At 39.4% G+C, this 20,433-nt stretch overlaps 1 protein-coding gene across 21 annotated transcripts in view; it reads left to right on the forward strand.

The window, feature by feature from the left end:
- ANKRD12 (ankyrin repeat domain 12) overlaps window positions 1-20,433 on the forward strand; it is a 144,352-nt gene that overhangs the window by 14,316 nt on the left and 109,603 nt on the right. The gene's annotated exons all lie outside the window — the stretch shown is intronic.

Raw genomic sequence — 20,433 nt, forward strand, 5'->3', positions numbered from 1 at the left:
AGCCGTTAGCTTTTTGTGGGAAAATGTTATGGAATAACTGCCAGAAAACATTGTGGTGAAAATTAACCATTACTTACTTTAGGAAAATATGATAAAGAGAGCATGTTCCCTTTTTATAGACTGAATTCTCACTTGAATGGCTTAGTTAAGGCAGGGAGGGAAGTCCAGTTAATATCTCAGAAGCATGACTATTTGTTTCGAGGCTTTTTCCAGTATTTTTTTCAAAACCACTTTAAAAAATGTGAGGGAATTAAGCTGCTTGCTTGGTTTAAGTGGGAATTACTTAGTGTTTATGTCTAATGGTTTATTTTTTGCATGTGAGGAAAACAGCAGTAAGTATATCTAATAATTTAAGGTATCATTTTGCATTCATAGAAAAAATACTAGCATTTGGAGTGAAATCATTCTAAACCTCTTATTCAAGAATCAGAATTTTGGAACGAGAGGATCTTAAATGTCATCTAATCTAATTTTCCTTTCAAGAAGAAACAGAAATATTGAGAACTGATGAAGGTCAACCAAAAAGTCTTTGGTAGATCTCAGAATAGAATCTTGGACCTCAAGCTCCCAGATCACACTACATAAAAAGTGATGGTCACTTTCCTAACTGAATGACCCTTAAGGACCATTCAAAATTGTGTACTGTGATATGGTCCTTTACTAGTTGTCTTTTTTTCTCAAATCAATTTTGAAGAAAGCATTTTTGCCCTGAAAGCGGCTGCAGCTCAGTGGAAGCTGGAACTGAAATGAAGTTAGGAACTTGCATTCCATGCTCAGAGTTCTCTCTTTACTTTCTCTAGGTAGAATACAAAGTGGGTGGTAAATTTGAATATTTTATATGCACCGAGGTCTATGCTAAGGTATAATTTTAGTTCTCATAGCCTTTTTATTGAACTTTATCATTTCATAATATAGATGATGAAATTAAGTAATTTAGGCCAGGTGCATTGGTTCATGCCCGTCATCCCAGCACTTTTGAGAGGCCGAAGCAGGAGGATTGCTTGAGGCCATGAGTTTGTGGCTAGCCTAGGCGACAAAGCAAGACCCGGTCTCAACACTTAAAAAACAAAAAGAAAAAAATAATTTGGACTTTGCTCTCAGTTGTATTTAATCTGAAGTACATGTTTTAGGGACTTCTGGACAAAAGGCTAGACTGGAGATGCCCCCTTCTTTTTCAAATATGGAAATGCTAGATAAAAATAAAACATTTAAAGAAAGGGGAATCTGCAGGTGCCTGAAATGAAAAAGAACACAGTCATAACAGAGAACTGAAGTTGAAGCTTTGTCCTATAGGGAAAATAAAAAGATACCTTTAGTGTGTGAGCTTTAATGTAGTAGTGGAATCCATTGGCCCAGGAATGGCAGGAAGCCAAGACTGGGCTCTTTGAGTAAAAGTCCAGACCAGGAGGACGCTCAATTATTCATAAATAGGTCCTTAAAAAACAGAAAGGCCATCTACCAGCCTGGGTTTATATTTCCAGGTATATCTTCTTCCTGTCTTTTTATTTTCACCGTTTTTGGTCTTCTTTCATGGTCTGCTTTTTTTTTTTTTTTTTTAAAGTATATTGCTGGATTCTGTTTATCCACTCTTACTCTTGATTAGTGAGTTTCATTTATTGTAGTAACATATATATTGGACATTATTTACATTCTGTTTACGACACTTAAAAATTCTTTTTTCTGCCTTCTGTCACATAGATTGAATGTTCATTTGTTTTCAAAGGCATCCATTTGATTTATTGAGACCTATATTTCTATTCATTTTCTACAGTTTTTTAATTTTAATGTATATTTTCCCTCTAAGCCAGATAAGTCCTTTAAGTACTTTTTCACTTTCCTGTGGGCTTTTTCCCTCTCCTTGACCCCTACCCTTTCCCAAAAGCCATGTTGATTGATAGGGGTATTCTTTTACATATTTGTCCTTTTTCTTTTTGTATGAAATAGACTTACTAGATTATAAACTCACTCTTACTCCCGTATGTTACATAATGTCCTCATATATTTCTTTTTTTTTTTAATTTTTTTTTTGTAGAGACAGGTCTCACAATGTTGCCCAGGCTGGTCTCCAACTCCTGACCTCATGCAGTCCTCTTACAAAGTGTTGGAATTACAGACGTGAGCCACTGTACCCAGCCCATAGATTTATTTCTATTATTTGAGTGCCTACTCAAAAGTAGATTTTCAAACAGGATATTTATATGTCCTTCTAAAGCCTTTTGATGTCTGAAAATATTTTTAGTTAACCCTCACGTATAGCTGATAGCTTACTATCACCAAAAGCTTAGTTTGAGTAATGATTTTGGTTTTAAATACTTTCCCTTTAACATTTTGAGAATATTACTACACTGTTTTCTTATCTTCTGATGTTACTTTGGGGGAAGTTCTGATGTCACTTTGATTTCTTTTCCTCTCTAGAACATTTTGAAATCCTTTGTCTTTTTCAGTTTTGTTGTAATGTGTCTGTGTATAGTTCATTTTCCTGGTTTGGCCCTTGGATTCATGTTTACTCACTCATTTACCAAATACTGAATTTGTTGGGAGCCTACTGTCTGTCCCAGGATGTATTCCAGACAATTTAATCTGAGTTCTTTCACCTTTTCTTATTTGGGGGAAATTACTGGTCGTTTTTTCAGATATTTTGTTTTCTCCATTTTCTTCTCTTTATGGAAAAATTATTGGTCATTTTTTCAGATACTTTGTTTTCTTCATTTTCTCTTTATGGGAATTCTGTTTTATGGATTTTGTCACTTCTAGTTTCTGTATGTTTCTTAACTTTTAATATTTTGTTTTTTTCTAATCCCTTCCTGATGTCTTCTGGGACTGTCTTCTCTACTTGTTCTTTTAGCTCACTAATTCATTCTTTGGCTTATCTATTATATACCTAATATGAAGAGTTCTTTATTTCAACCCATGTATGTTCATACTCTGTATTGGTTCTTTTTTGTGACTACTTAGTTCTGCATGTTATCAATCTTCTAGCTCTAAGAGGATTTTAAATGTTTTGAAAATTCTTCATGTGTCTTTTCCATTAATTCTGCTTTGTATACATAGTTTAGTTTGAATGGGAAACCAATAAAAAAGTTCAAGCAGGGCAGTGATATAATTTGATTTTTAGTTTTAAAAGATTACTCTGCGGCTGGGCAGAGTGATTCAAGCCTGTAATCCCCCAGCCCTTTGGGAGGCCGAGGTGGGAGGATGACTTGAGCCCAGCAGTTCAAGACCAGTCTTGGCAACATGGCAAAACCCTGTCTCTACAAAAAATACAAAAATTAGAAGGATGTGGTAACATGTGCCTGCAGTCTCAGCTACTTGGGAGGCTCAGGTGGGAGGATTGATCACTTGAGACTGCAGTGCGCCATGATCATGCCACTGCACTCCAATCTGAGCTACAGAACAAGATCCTGTCTCAATAAATGAGTGAATGAATGATTATTCCAAGTCAGGTGCAGAAGCACACACCTGTACTCCTAGCTGCTTGGGCGACCGAGATGGGCGGATCGCTTGAGCCCAGGAGCTTAAGGCCAGCCTGGGCAACATAGTGAAACTCGTCTCTTAAAAAACAACAACAACAACAACACACACTCTGGCTACTGCCTGTAGAAGATGGGGGTGTGTATAAGGCGGAGGTGGTGACAAGAATGTAAGCAGGAAGATCATTTGGGAAGTGTTTGCAATAGTCTATTCAAGAGATGATGGTGGCTTGGATTAGGATGGTAGCAAGTGAGATGGGAAGACATGAATTTAATTTGTGGTATATTTTAGAGATGGAATCAGCATTTCTGAATATCTGGCTTAAGTGATGGATGGATGTTGGTGGCATTTATTGGAATGGAGAAGATTAACAGAAAAGAGTTCTCTGTAGCCCTTTTTGGTTTGGTTATGCTTATTAGATATCCATGTGAAGATGTCAAGTGGGTATTTACATATACAAATCTGGAGTTTTAGAGAAGGTCTAAGATTAGAAATACAGAGTTGGAAATCAGTGGCTTATTAGTGGTATTCAAAGCCATGAGACTGGATTAGGTTTTCTAACTTCACAGATTTAGGTAGCATGGGTTAGTGAATAAAAAGAGACCTAGCCTCAAATGCTGAGGCACTCCTAATATTTACAGGTTCTTCAGAAAAGAAGAGATAAAAAAATAAGAAAGCTGCTTTTTGGAGAAGTGGGGAGGGTAAGTGGGTACAAAAAGTAGAAAGAATCAATAAGACCTAGTATTTGCTGTCACAGCAGAGTGACTATAGTCAAAAATAATTTAATTGTACATTTTTAAGTAACTAAAAGAGTATAATTGGGTTGTTTGTAACACAAAGGATAAATGCTTGAAGATAATTTTCAGGATAAAAATGCGCCATAATTTGTTCAACCAGGTATAAATGGATATGTAGATTTCCCCTCCAGTGTTTTGGGCATACTAGTAACACTTCCTTGAATGTCTTTTTATATTATCTTTACATATTTGTGTAAGTACACCTGTAGGATAATCCCAGAAGTAGAATTACTAGAAGAGAAGGCTGTGCGTTTAAATTTTTATGGTTTCTGTCAAATACTCTCCAAAGAGAATATATCCCAGTTTTTATCCCCATCAGCAGTGGATTAAAATGCTGGTTTTCCCGAACCCTTGCCAACAGTTTTAATCTTGGTCAGACTTTTAAGTGAGAAGTCATGTCATTCATTATTTTATAGTTTCAAAACTGTGAATGAGTTTGCATACTTCTCTATGTTTACTTTTGTGTTTTTTGTTCTTTGTTCTTTATGTCTTCTAATACTTTTTTGTAATTTTTCTGTTTTTCACTGATTTGTTGTACTCTTGGATTGTTCTTTTTCATATGTGTTGCAAATGTTTTCACTTGTTTTCTGATTTCTGTTTATGATGTTTACATTGTAGAAATTTTAAATTTTTATTTAGGACTAAAAAAATGGCTTTTAAGGCTGGGCATGGTGGCTTACGCCTGTAATCCTAGCACTATGGGAGGCTGAGGTGGGCGGATCACTTGAGGCCAGGAATTCCAAAGCAGCCTGGCCAACATGATGAAACCGAATCTCTACTAAAAATGCAAAAATTAGCTGGGCGTGGTGTTGCATGCTTGTAATCCCAGCTACTTGGGAGGCTAAGGCAGGAGAATCGCCGATTGAACCTGGGAGGTGGAGGTTGTGGTGAGCCAAGATCACGCCACTGCACTCCAGTCTGGGCAACAGAGTGAGACTCTGTCTCAAAAAAAAAAGAAAAAGACTTTTGACTTTTATATCATATTTTGGAAACGCTTTCTCTATCCAAGGATTTTTTTCCCCCTAACACTTATATGGTTTAATTTTTATATTTTTTTGTCCCAGATACCAACATTTTTACCTTATCAGAATTAATTCTGAAATTCATTTGGTGAGAATTAAGATAATTTTGAAAAAGAAAAACAGGAGGGAGTAAAATTAGTATTAGAAAGCTGTACGATAAAAACAATACAGTATTGATACAAGAATGGAAAGACAGATGTTGGTGGAACAGACTAGAAAGCCTGAAAAGAGATTTAGTTATTAACATATAAAGGAGTAAGAGTGTGGTTTAAAAATAAAAATTGGCATTATAGATAAGTGGATGAAAAGAGTTAAACATCAAAAGTAGTTGAAATAAGATTGAATGTATTCTGATCTTCTGCTAGAGAAGCTTTATATCTAAAAGCAAAGGAAGGATTTATCAAGAAAACTACAGGCATCAAAAATGTATTTGCATTGTTTACCCATGTTTATAGCAGCATTATTCACAATAGCCAGAAGGTAGAAACAACCCAATATCCACTCAGCAAAATGTGGCATATACGTAAATGGAATATTACTCAGCTTTAAAAAGGAAAAGTATTGACTGTGTAGAGAGCATTGAAAAAAATTGTGACACATGCTACAGCATGTGTCAGAACTTTGAAGTCAGTATGCTAAGTGAAATAATCTAGTCACACAAAAGGAAAAATATCACATGATTGCACTTGCATGAAGTGCCTAGAGCAGATTCATAGAGACAGAAAGAATGGGTGATTACCACGAGCTGGGAAAAGTGGGAAATGAGTTGTTATTGTTAAATGGGTTTCAGTTACAGAAGATGATCAAGTTCTAGAGATAAATGGTAGTGATGATTGCATGACAGTGTGGATGTTACTCAGTGCCACAGAACTCTGAACAGGGCTTCTAGACTTAGAATGGCGTTACATCCCAACTAAACAATAGTTGAAAATACTGTAAGTTAAAAATGCATTTAATACACCTAGTCTACTGAACATCATAGCTTAGACTAGCCTCTGTAAATGTACTCAGCAGACTTAACGGTAGCCTACAGTTGAACAAAATAACATGAAGCCTATTTTATAATAAAGTGTTGATCATCTCATGGTGGTTTACCCCTGTCATCGTGTGGCTGACTGCGAGCTGCCCAGCATCACAAAAGAGTATGATACCACATACCAATAGCCTAGGAAAAGATAAGAATTCAAAAATCAAAGTACTGTTTCTAGTGAATATGTATGACTTTTGCACCATTTATAAAGTCCGAATATTGTAAGTCAAACCATTGTAAGTTGAAGACCATCTGTATTTAAATATAGTTAAAATGGTAAATTTTATGGTGTGTGTGTGTGCATGTATGTGTATATATATATACGTATATATATAGCTATATATATACGTATATATGTGTGTATATACGTATATATGTGTGTGTATATATACGTATATATGTGTGTATGTGTATATATATACACATATATATACACACACGTATATGTATACATATACGTGTATATATATATATATATTTTTTTTTTTTTTTTTTTTTTTTTTGAAATGGAGTCTTGCTCTGTCTCCCAGGCTGGAGTGCAGTGGCGTGATCTCGACTCACTGCAACCTCTGCCTCCAGGTTCAAGCGATTCTTTTGCCTCAGTATGTTATGTATATTTAATCACAGTTTTAAAAAATATGCAACAAAAATGACAGCATCGGTTTTCCTCTTACAAATCGATAGGAAAATGATTGCCACAGCAGAAAAATGACCAAAGATATTAACAAAAATTCTGAAAAACAAAAATAAAGTAAGTGGCTTAAGTAGAGTACAAAAGGTTTTTAATCATGAGAAGTCAAAGAACTTAAGTGGTCAGACTGAGATGGGATATATACATGAAACCAGGATGGGGGCAGGATTTGAGGTAGAGATAAAGGCTGTGAGTGACACAAAGTCGGTATGAGGTAAAGTAACTAAAGATGTAGATGCTTTCTCTGAAAAGGATGGAGTTATTGCTTAATGGCTTCCAAACCATCAAAGTTACCTGAGAAACTTTTTAAAATAAACTTTTTGCTTTAGTAGAGTGGTTTTAGATTTACAGAAAAACTATGAAGATAGTACATAGGTTTCTTGTATACCTTTATATGAGTTGCTTCTATTAACATCTTACATTGGGATGATACATTTGTCCCAAATAAAAAACCAATATTAATAAATGATTGTTTAACTAAAGTTCGTACTTTATTCAGATTTCCGTAGTTTTCACTGAATGTCCTTTTTCTGTTCCAAGGTCCCATCCAGGATACCACATTACATTTAGTTATCATGTCTCCTTAGCCTTCTCTTGGCATGACAGTTTCTGAGACTTTCCTTGTTTTTGATGAACTTGACAGTGTTAAGGAGTACAGTGAGGTAAGTGTAGGATGCTCCACTATTAGAATTTGCCTTAAGTTTTTCTCATGATTAGGCTGGGATTATGGCTTTGAGGAAGAGGATCACAGAGGTAAAATGTCATTTTTATGACATCTTAATCAAGAGTACATACTATGAACATGACTTAGCACTATTATTGTTAACCTTGATCACCTGGCTGATAATAGTATTTGTCAGGTTTCTCTACAGTACAGTTTCTCTTTTTTTGTCCTCTTTCCATGCTGTATTCTTTGGAAGAAAGTCACTGCCCAGGCCACATTTACATGCTCTTCCTCCTTGAGAGGAGATGTCTACATAAACTGTCTGCAGTTCTTCATGGAAGACTTATTCATTCTCTCTCATTTAGTTCTTAATGGAAGACTTACTCAATCTCTCTCATTTATTCAATTGACTAATCAGTGTGGACTTGTAGATGTTGATACCTTGGGTTATAATCCAACACTACTATATTCTGTTTCTCAATTTTTTTCTGGCATTGTCTGTTGGGACCCCTTTCACTTTGCACCTGTATGCCTTTGACATATCACTATTATTTACGTATACTTATTGAGTACTTCCTTTCTGGGAGTGCAAGATTATCCAGACTCATCTTTTGTTTCCTCCCTTGGCCTAGGATCAGCCATTTCTCCTTTTACTGAGAAAGGTTAATAACCAAGATCTGCATTTTAGGTGTGCTGCTTGCTACTGGGGTGTTGCAGCTTGTGGATTCTCTCCAGCTGACATAGTAAGGAAATATATGTGTATATTACTAATTCTATATACATATTTATAATTCTATATGTAACTTTGTATCTGTATTAAACTAAACATGAGTTTATATTCGTATTTCCAGCTGTAATCCATTACCACATTCTAGCCTTCTCCTGACTTGTCTATCTGTAACCTCCCACTCCAACAGCAAGAAATCTGGCTTCTATTCACCATCCATTTATTTTTTTACTTTTTTATTTTTATTTTTTGAGATGGAGTCTCGCTCTGTCGCCCAGGCTGGGGTGCAGTGGCATGATCTCGGCTCACTGGAAGCTCCGCCTCCCGGGTTCATGCCATTCTCCTGCCTCAGCCTCCCGGGTAGCTGAGACTACAGGCGCCTGCCACCACGCCTGGCTAATTTTTTTTTTTTAATATATATTTTTAGTAGAGATGGGGTTTCACCGTGTTAGCCAGGATGGTCTCGATCTCCTGACCTCGTGATCCGCCCGCCTCGGCCTCCCAAAGTGCTGGGATTACAGGCGTGAGCCACTGCGCTCGGCCCTTCACCATCCATTTATTAATATTTAATTGTTCATTTTCTTTATACGTGTATAGTAGTTTCAGATTTTTTTTTTTTAATTATTTGAGACAGAGTCTTGCTCTGTCACCCAGGCTAGGGTACAATGGCATGACCATAGCTTACCACAGCCTTGAACCCCTGGGCCCAAGTGATCCTCCTTTCTCAGCCTCCCAAGTAGCTGGGACTACAGATGTCCACCACCACACGCAGCTCATTTTAAAATATTTTTTACTGTTGCCTGGTGGCTCATGCCTGTAATCCCCGCAATTTGGGAGTCCAAGGTGGGCAGATCACTTGAGCTCAGAAGTTTGAGACCAGCCTGGGCAACATGGTAAAACCGTGTCTCTACCAAAAATACAAAATATTAGCTGGGTGTGGTGGCATGGGTCTGTGGTCCCAGCTACTTGGGAGGCTGAGGCATGATCACAGCTCACTGCAACCTCAGTTACCTGGACTCAGGTGATCCTCCCACTTCAGCCTTCTGAGTAGCTGGGACCACAGGCTGTGCTGAGACACCTGGCTAATTAAAAAACAATTTTTTTAGAGATGGATTCTCACCAGCTCAGGCTGGTCTCAAACTCCTGGCCTCAAGTGATCCTCCTACCTTGGCCTTCCAAAGTGCTAGGATTATAGGCATGAACTTCTGTGCCCAGTTTAAACTATTTTAAGTATACAATCCAGTGGTTTTTTTAGTATATTCACAGTGATGTGCAACTATTGTCACTGCCTGATTCCAGAGCACTTGTCATCACCCAAAAGAAACCCTTGTAACCATTAAGCAGTCACTCCATGTTTTCCCAGTCCCCTGGCAAGCACTGATGGAGCTTTCTAAAAAGCTTTTTTTATCACTCTACTCAGATACTCCGATTCAGTAGCTCTGAAAATGAAGCTAGGGATCTGTATCTTTTTTAAAAAGTATTCTTCTTGCTTCTGGTAACCAGGCAAGTTTGCATTATCAAGTGTTATGAGCCTAAAAGAACAGCTTATTAAATTTGAGAGTAAATTGTAATGTTCTAGAAGCAGTTAATATGAATCAAGGAGCACCTAATCAAAGCTGAAAACAGTGCCAACACAATTTGATTGTCTTTAAAAGTCAGCTTAGATAGGGTTGAAATGAGAGAAGGAAATCATTTTATAAACTGTTAGCTTGTTGCATCTGTGTTTAGATTTCAGGTGAATTTAATCTGTAGTCAGTATTCATCCATCACTCAGTTTTGGTGTATTTTGTTCTCCTTGATTTCCCCGAGTTTTTGTTTTTTGTTTTTGTAGAGATGAGGTCTTACTATGTTGCTTAGGCTAGTTTTGAACTCCTGGGCTCAAGCAGTCCTCTTGCCTTGGCCTTTGTGTGTGTGTTGTTTTTGTTGTTGTTGTTTTCCTTAAATTTTTAAAAAACTCCTGCTTACCTTAGTTCAGTCAGAGGGAAGCTATCCTTCTCCATGACCTCCAATACCTTAGTAAAACTGAGCTCTTAAAAAAGAGTGAGTACTTATTGCCCAGTATGTAGCCATGGTAAAGCTAAGTATATCTGAAAACTTAGTTGTCAAAGATTTGTAGACAGACTTTAACTTTGATCCCTTTTTGTCCTTTTTTTTTTTTTTCAATTTTTGTTTTTATTTTTTAATGTTTTTTTTGAGACGGAGTCTCGCTCTGTTGCCCAGGCTGGAGTGCAGTGGCGCGATCTCGGCTCACTGCAAGCTCCGCCTCCCGGGTTCACGCCATTCTCCTGCCTCAGCCTCCCGAGTAGCTGGGACCACAGGTGCCCGCCACCATGCCCGGCTAATTTTTTGTATTTTTAGTAGAGCGGGGTTTCACTGAGTTAGACCAGGATGGTCTCGATCTGCTGACCTTGTGATCTGCCTGCCTTGGCCTCCCAAAGTCCTGGGATTACAGGCGTGAGCCACGGCGCCTGGCCTCTGTTTCTATTTTTAATTGAAAAAAGAATTGTGTATAGTTACAGGGTACTATGTGATGTGTTGGTGTGTGTGTGTGTGTATGTATATAAAATATATATATGGAATGATTATACCAAGCTAATTAACACATTCATTATCTCTCATACTTACATATTTTGTTGCAGTGAGAACATTTACATACACTATTTATTTATAATTTTTTTTAGAGACAGGTTCTCACTCTGTTGCCAGGCTGGAGTGCAATGACACAATCATAGCTCACTGCAGCTTTAGACTCCTGGGTGCAAGCCATCCTCCCGCTCTAGCCTCCTGAATAGCTGCGACTACAGGGGCATGCCACTACACCCAGCTAATTTTTTTTCCTTCAACTTTTAAGTTACGGGGTACATATGCAGGATGTGCAGGTTTGTTACATAGGTAAACATATGCCGTGGTGGTTTGCTGCACAGATCAACCCATCACCTTGGTATTAAGCCCAGCATCCATTAGCTATTCTTCCTGATGCTATCCCTCCCGCAACCCCTCCCTCCTAAAGGCCCCAGTGTGTGTGTCCTCCCACCCCCACCCCAATATGTCCATGTGTTCTCACTGTTGAGCTCACATTTACAAGTGAGAACATGTGGTGTTTGGTTTTCTTTTCCTGTGTTAGTTGTCTGGGGATAACAGCTTCCAGCTCCATCCATGTCTCTGCAAAGGACGTGATCTCTTTCCTTTTTATGGCTGCATAGTATTCTGTGGTGTATATTTACCACATTTTCTTTATCCAGTCTATCATTGATGGGCATTGGGGTTGATTCCATGTCTTTGCTATTGTGAATAGTGCTGTGGTGAAGATACACATGCATGTATCTTTGTAATAGAATAATTTATATTCCTTTGGGTATATACCTAGTAATGAGATGGCTGGATCAAATGGTATTTCTGCCTCTAGATCTTTGAGGAATTGCCACACTGTCTTCCACAATAGTTGAACTAATTTACATTCCCACTAACAGTGTAAAAGCATTTCTTTTTCTCCACAACCTCGCCAGCATCTGTTTCTGGACTTTTTAATAATCACCATTCTGACTGGCATGAGATGGTATCTCACTGTGGTTTTGATTTGCATTTCTCTAATCAGTGATGTTGAGCTTATTTTCATGTTTGTTGGCTGCATGAATTCTTTTTTCGAAAAGTGTCTGTTCATGTTCTTTGCCCACTTTTTAATGGGGTTGGTTTTTTTTATATAAATTTAAGTTCCTTGTAGACTCTGGATATTAAACGTTTGTCAGATGCACAGATTGCAAAAATTTTCTCCAATTCTGTAGCGTCTGTTCACTCTGATGATAGTTTCTTTTGCTGTGCAGAAGCTCCTTAATTAGATCCCATTTGTCAATTTTTGCTTTCATTGCAATTGTTTTTGGTGTTTTCATCGTGAAATCTTTGCCTGTGCCTATGTCTGGAATGGTATTGCCTAGATTTTCTTCTAGGATTTTTATAGTTTTGGGTTTTACATTGAAGTCTTTAATCCATCTTGAGTTAATTTTTGTATAAATTGTAAGGAAGGGATCCAGTTTCAATTTTCTGCATATGGCTACCCAGCTTTCCTAACACCATTTATTAAATAGGGAATCCTTTCTTCATTGCTTGTTTTTGTCAGGTTTGTCAAAGATCGGATGATTGTGGGTGTGCCGTCTTATTTCTGAGTTCTCTGTTTTGTTCCATTGGTTTGTGTGTCTGTTTTTGTACCAGTACCATGCTGTTTTGGTTACTGTAGCCCTGTAGTCTGGTAACATGATGCCTCTAGCTTTGTTCGTTTTCCTTAGGATTGTCTTGGCTATACGGGCTGTTTTTTGGTACCATATGAATTTTAAAGTCGTTTTTTCTAATTCTGTGAAGAATGTCAGTGGTGGTTTAATTGGAATAGCGTTGAATCTATAAATTACTTTGGGCAGTATAGCCATTTTCACAATATTGATTCTTCCTATCCATGAGCATGGAATGTTTTTCCATTTGTTTGTGTCCTCTCTTATTTTCTTGACCAGTGATTGTACTTCTTGAAGAGGTCCTTCACTTCCCTTGTTAGTTGTGTTCCTAGGTGTTTTATTCTCTTTGTAGCAATTATGAATGGGAATTCATTCATGATTTGCTCTCTGCTTGCCTGTTGTTGCTGTATAGGAATGGTAGTGATTATTGCACATGGATTTTGTATCCTGAGATTTTGCTGAAGTTGCTTAACAGCTTAAGATGCTTTTGGGCCGAGACAATGTGATTTTCTAGATACAGGATCATGTCTTTTGCAAACAAAGGTAATTTGACTTCCTCTCTTCTTGTTGGAATACACTTTATTTCTTTCTCTTGCCTGATTACCCTGGCCAGAACTTCCAATACTGTGTTGAATAGAAATGGTGAGACAGGGCATCTTTGTCTTGTGCTGGTTTTCAAGGGAAATGCTTCCAGCTTTTGCCATTTAGTATGATAATAGCTGTGGGTTTGTCATATATGGCTCTTATTATTTTGAGGTGTGTTCCTTCAGTACCTAGTTTATTGAGAGTTTTTAACGTGAAGGGATGTTGAATTTTATGAAGGCCTTTTCTGCATCTGTTGAGATAATCATGTGGTTTCTGTCTTTAGTTCTGTTTATGTGATGAATTACATTTATTGATTTGTGTATGTTGAACCAACCTTGCATGCTGGGGATGAAACCAACTTGATTTTTTTGTGTCTGTGTCTCCTTCAGTTCAGCTCTGATCTTGGTTATTTCTTGCCTTCTGCTAGCTTTGGTGTTTGTTTGCTCTTGGTTCTCTTTTAGTTGTGACATTAGGTTGTTAATTTGGTATCTTCCTAGCTTTTTGATGCGGGCATTTAGTGCTATAAATTTCCTTCTTAACACTGTTTTAGCTGCATCCCAGAGATTCTAGTACGTTGTTTCTTTGCATTAGTTTCCAAGAACTTCTTGATTTCTGCCTTAATTTTATTCGCGCAGGAGTCATTCAGGAGCAGGTTGTTCAGTTTACATGTAGTTATGTGGTTTTGAGTGAATTTCTTAGTCTTGAGTTCTAATTTGATTGTGCTGTGTTCTAAGAGAGTTTGTTATAATTTCAGTCCTTTTGCATTTGCTCAGGAGTGTTTTATTAATAATTGTGATTATGTAATCAAATTTAGAGTAAGTGCCATGTGGCAATGAGAAGAATATATTATCTGTTGTTTTCGAGCGGAGAGTTCTGTAGATATCTGTCAGGTCTGCTTGATCCAGAGCTGAATTTAGGTCCTGAGTATCTTTGTTAATTTTCTGTCTCTATGATTTGTCTGATATTGTCAGTGGGGTGTTAAAGTCTCCCACTGTTATTATGTGTGAGTCTGAGTCTCTTTGTAGGTCTTTAAGAACTTGCTTTATGAATGTAGGTGCTCCTGTATTGGTTGCATATGTATTTAAGATAGTTAGCTCTTCTGGTTGAATTGAACCTTTTACCATTATGTGATGCCCTTCATCTTTTTTTGATCTTTGTTCTTTTAAAGTCTATTTTGTCAGAAACTAGGATTGCAACTCCTGCTTTTTTCTGTTTTCCATTACTTGGTAAGTTTTCCACCATCCCTTTATTTTGAGCCTATGTGTGTCTTTGCATGTGAAATGGATTTCTTGAAGACAGCATACTGATGGGTCTTGACTCTATACATTTTGCCATTCTGTGTCTTTTAATTGGGGCATTTAGCCCATTTACATTTAAGGTGAATATTGTTATGTGTGAATTTGATCCTGTCATCATGATGCTAGCTGGTTATTTGTTAGACTTGTTTATGTGGTTGCTTCATAGTGTCACTCATCTGTGTACTTCAGTGTGTTTTGTAGTGGCTGGCAGTGAAAAGGAAAGTTTTTCCTTTCCGTATTTAGTGCTTCTTTCAGGAGCTCTTTCAAGACGATGAATACCCTCAGCATTTGCTTGTCTGAAAAGAATCTTGTTTCTCCTTTGCTTATTAAGCTTAGTTTGGCTGGATATGAAATTCTGGGTTGAAAATTCTTTAAGAATGTTGAGGCCAGGTGCAGTGACTCATGCCTATAATCCCATCACTTTGGGAGGCCGAGGTGGGTAGATCACCCGAGGTCAGGAGTTTGAGACCAGCCCGGCCAACATGGCAAAACCCCATCTCTACTAAAAATGCAAAAATTGGCCGGGTGTGGTGGCATACACCTGTAAACCCAGCTACTTGGGAGGCTGAGGCAGGAGAATCACTTGAACCCAGGAGGTGGAGGTTGCAGTGAGCTGGGATCGCACCATTGTACTCTATGCTGGGCAGGAAGAGTGAAATGAAGCTCCACCTCAGAAAAAAAAAAAAAGAATGTTGAATATTGGTCCCCAATCTTTTTTGGCTAGTAGGGTTTCCACTGAGAGGTCTGCTGTTAGTCTGATGTGTTTCCCTTTGTAGGTGGCCTGGCCTTTCTTTCTGGCTGCCCTTAACATTTTTTCTTTCATTTTGACCGTGGAGAATCTGGTGATTATGTGTCTTGGGATTGATCTTCTTACTGGGGTTCTCTGGATTTCCTGAATTTGAATGTTGGCCCTTCTTGCTAGGTTGGGGAAGTTCTCCTGGATGATATCCTGAAGTATGTTTTCCAATTTGGTTCCATTCTTCTCATCTCTTTCAGGCACCCCAGTCCTAGGTTTGGTCTTTTTACATAGTCCCATATTTCTCGAGGTTTTGTTCATTCCTTTTCATTCTTTTTTCTCTATTCTTGTCTGCCTATCTTATTTCAGAAAGACAGTTTTCAAGCCCGGAGATTCTTTTCTCTGCTTGGTCTATTCTGCTATTGATACTTGTGGTTGCATTGTGAATTTCTCATGTTGTGTTTCTCAGCTCCATCAGGTCAGTTATGCTCCTCTCTAAACTGGCTATACTGTTTAGAAGCTCCTCCATTTTATCATGATTCTTAGCTTCTTTGCATTGGGTTGCAACATGCTCCTTTAGCTCAGCCAAGTTCATTATCACCCACCTTCTGAAGCCTACTTCTATCAGTTCAGCCATCTCAGCCTCAGCCCAGTTCTGTGCCCTTGCTGAAGAGGTGTTGGGGTCATTTAGAGAAGAGGCACTCTGGCTTTCTGAGTTTTCAGTGTTTTTTGCGTTATTTCTCATCTTTGTGGGCTTATCTACCTTTGATTTTTGAGGTTGCTGATCTTCTTGTTTGTTTGTTTGTTTGTTTGCTTTTTAAGATGGAGTCTTGCCCTGTTGCCCAGGCTAGAGTACAGTGGCACGATCTCGGCTTACTGCAGCCTCAACCTCGTGATCTGCCCATTTCAGTCTCCCAAAGTGTTGGGATTATAGGCGTGAGCCACTCTGCCCAGACGAGGTTGCTGTGTTTTTTTTTTTTTTTTGAGACTGAGTTTAGCTCTGTCGCCCAGGCTGGAGTGCAGTGGCACAATCTTGGCTCACTGCAACCTCCACCTCCCGGGTTCAAGCCATTCTCATGCCTCAGCCTCCAGAGTAGCTGGGATTACAGGTGCCTGCCACCATGCCCGGCTAATTTTTGTATTTTTAGTAGAGACGGGGCTTCACCATGTTGGCCAGGCTGGTCTCAAACTTCTGATCTCAGGTGATCCGCCCTCCTCGGCCTTCCAAAGTGCTGAGATTACAGGCATGAGCCACCATGCCTGGCCAGTTGCTGACCTTTAAATGGGGTTTTTATGGTGTCTTTTTTGTTGATGCTGTTGTTGTTTTCTGTTTTTCTTTTAACAGTCTGCACTTTTCTATAGGGCTGCTGTAGTTTGCTGGGGGATCACTCCAGACCCTAGTTGCCTTGGTCTTTCCCTTACCTGTAGGTATATCACCAGTGAAGGCTGTGAAACAGCTAAGATGGCAGCCTGCTCCTTCCCCTGGGAGCTCTATCCCGGTGGGGTGGTCGGGGGGGTAGGGGGGTGCAGTACTGACCTGTTGCCAGCCTGGACGCTGCTGTAGAAGGTGTCTGGAGATCCCTGTTAGGAGATCTAACCCAGTCAGGAGGGACAGGATCAAGGACCTGCTTAAAGAAGCAGTCTGGTTGCTTTTTGGTAGATTAGGTGCGCTGCATTGGAGGTAACCGTTCCTTGCCCAGACTGCCTGGACTCTCCAGAGCCAGGCTGAGTCATTCATGTACTCTAAAACTTAAAGTAAAAACAAACAAACAAACAAAAAAAACAAGAAAGGCTTAGTCAGCTGAACCGCAGAGACATTGGCCACTCCTCCCGCTAGGGGCTTGTCCCAGGGAGAGATCAGAGTACTGTTCATATAACCCTAGCTGGAGTTGCTGAAATTCCCACAGGGAGGCCCCACCCAGTGAGGAGGGATGGATTGGGGTCCCACTTAAAAAAGGAGTCTGGCCACAATCTAGCACAGCAACTGTGCTGCCCTGTGAGGGACTCCTCCTCATCAGGACCACCTGGATTCTTGGGAGCAGGCTAGAACAGCTGGGTCAACTGAACTGCAGAAATGGCAGCCGCCCCTCCCCCTGGGAACTCATCCATTTTAGGCAGTCTCTAGCCTGTTGCACTGGCTGGCTAGAATTCCAAGCCAGTGGGTTGAGGTGCCATGGAAGTGAGGCCCACAGAATGACACTGCTTGGTTCCCAGGATTCGACCCTCTTCCTAGGGGGAGTGTACGGATGGATTTCTCAACTTGCTGGGATTCCCAAGGGTGGAGTCTGTAAAACTCCTGGGTTTCCATGTGAGCCTAAGCAACTGCTCTGCCAAGACTCCACACAGCTCTGTATATTGGACCTAAGGCCCTGGTGACCTGGGTTCATGAGGGGATCTCCTTATCCATGGTTGCAAAGATCCGTAGGAGAAGTGTGATTTCCTGAGTGGGGTTACACAATCACTCACCGCTTCCCTTGGCTGGAGGTGGGGGTTCCTTTGGCTCCCCAGTGCTCCTGGGTGGACCATTGCCACACCTTGCTTTTTTTTGTTGTCTGTGGGTCATGCCATCCTACTAGTCAGCCCCAGTGTGAGAACCTGGACATTTAAGTTGAAGGTGCTGAATTCACTTGCTGTTGTCATTCTTCTCTATGAGAGCCATCTTGTTTCTAATCGGCCATCTTGGCCCCTCCTGCCCCCTTCTTGTCTTACAGGTGGAAACTGAGGAATAATCCCAGTGCTTTGTGAAACTGCTATGAAGAATTTTCAAGTCAAACTTAAGTTGGGAGATAGTGACTACAGCAAACAGACCAAAGCATTTATTTATTTATTTATTTAATTTGTTCATTCCTGAGACAGAGTCTTGCTCTGTTGCCCAGACTGGAGTGCAGTGGTGTGATCTCAACTCACTGCAACCTCCTCCACCCAGGTTCAAGCAACTCTCCTGCCTAAGCCTCCAGAGTAGCTGGGAATACAGGCGTGCGTCACCACTCCTGCGTAATTTTTTGTATGACCAAAGCATTTAAAGCATTGATTCTAAGGGCCTAGAACTCACTTAATGCTGCCAGACTATAAAGTGATCTCAAAATAGACTTTCTGTGGTTGGAACACTTCTGTAGATATTCACTTGTATTATACGTGTGCAATCTCCATGTCTGTAGCATTCAGATATGCAAATTCTATTATTTCTGTTCCCCATAGTCCTTTAGGCCACATTGGCAACTAGAGGTGTTTTTTTCTGTCAGCCCTATCTCGTAAATAGTCTGAGTTGTCTTTCTCTGTTACTGGATTTTCTCCCCGATTTTCCCTCCTTTTGTCAGTGTTCAGCAGTTTTTCCTCCACAGAAATGGTCCCAAGGCTTCTTTCCTTTTTGATCACTTGATCAATTTTTCAAAGGCTCCTCTTTTTTTTTTTTTTTCTTTGAGACAGTCTCTGTCACGCAGGCTGGAGTGCAGTGGCACTATCTCGGCTCACTGCAAATTCTGCCTTGCTGGTTCAAGCAGTTCTCAAGCCTTAGCCTCGTGAGTAGCTGGGACTGTAAGCACGTGCCACTATGCCCAGCTAATTTTTTGTATTTTAGTAGAGATGGGGTTTCACCATGTTGCCCAGGCTGGTCTTGCACTCCTGAGCCCAGGCAGTCTGCCTGCCTTGGCCTCCCAAAGTGCTAGAATTACAGGTGTGAGCCACCACACCCAGCCAAAACCTCTTTTTGACAAAGTTCAGCCTCATCCTGTAGGTGATTTTGTGTTCTCTGCTAAGATAAAATTTTCTCCAAATTGTTAGCCTTAGGATAAAGGACAATTTATGAACAAAAAAAACTTTTTTTGTGTGTTTCCTGAAGAGTCAATTTGTTTCCTGAAGAGTCAATTTAGTTACTGTACTAAGAAGTCTGTCAAACAAGACTTGTTGTATTGCAGTTACCTCAGCTTTCAAGAAGGATGTTTATCTGTGTATCATTGCTGTTGTCTTGAGTTGTGTTTTTTGAGTCTGCTGGTCTTGTTATTATAACTTAGCATTAGTTTAGTGATGTTGCTAAGATAATGACATTGGTTATCTGTGAGGAGTCACAGGTGAACATTTTTGTTTGCCTAATATCTTTGAATGATAGAAAATTTTAGTTTTGGTTATAATTTTGACTGTGTTAGAAAACAGACAAACACCGTTCTATTTTTTTTGAGACTGAGTCTGGCTCTGTTACCCAGGTTGGAGTAGCTCTGTCGCCCAGGCCAGAGTGCAGTGGTGCAACCTCACCTTACTGCAACCTCTGCCTCCCAGGCTCATGGAGTCCTCCCACCTCAGCCTCCCCAGTAGCTGGGACTACAGGCACATACCACCATGGCCAGCTAATTTTTTAATTTTTTGTAGAGGCAGGCTTTCACCATGTTGCCCAGACTGCTCTCAAACTCCTGAGCTCAAGCAGCCTCCCAAAGTGCTGGGATTACCAGTGTGAACCTCTGTGCCCAGCCCAAACTCGGTTCTTAAGGTGCTTATACTTAAAAAAAAAAAGAAAAAAAAGGCATCTATACATCATCTTAACCCAAATGATGTTTAGTTTACACTAGAGTTTTTGATGTACGTGTATCTTGGTACCTCAGAATAGCAACTAGAATGTTTTGCCTTCATTATAAACAAAATTATTTAGAAATAGCAGTGGTATTAAACAATATATTTTTAGTATCCCTTGAGTGATCCCAAGTAGTAATGCCATTAAAAAAAAAAAAAAACACCAAGAGAATACTGGGTTATTTTGTTTTAGAAGAAGATATGTTTTACTGCTGTAAATTAGAGTGGAAAACTGTCTTATAGCATACATTTAGAGAATGTTAATCCTGGAAGTCAGTTGCTGTTCGATACATAGACTCTTTGGTCTATAAGGAGCAAGAACATACCAATTTTAAGGGAAGAAACATCTTCGAAGGCAGAATAGAATCTATAAACTGCATCATTTAGCCATTGGATAACAAAGTCGACAGTAGAGCTTGCAGCTGTTTGGCTTAAACAGGAAAGTAGCCCTGAACAAGTATTAATATACTCTGTGCAGCCCTTAGGGCATGGAAATTGAAGTGCAAGCAGTGTAATAGCCACCAAGATTGTTATACGGAGAATGGAGGGAATATGAAGGACTCTTCTTAGCCATATGAAGATAACACCAAATATTTTCATTTAGCAAGTGGCCATACCGCTATGCATCATTG

The sequence above is a fragment of the Symphalangus syndactylus genome, chromosome 1 (assembly GCF_028878055.3).
Source record: "Symphalangus syndactylus isolate Jambi chromosome 1, NHGRI_mSymSyn1-v2.1_pri, whole genome shotgun sequence".
Lineage (NCBI taxonomy): Eukaryota > Metazoa > Chordata > Mammalia > Primates > Hylobatidae > Symphalangus > Symphalangus syndactylus.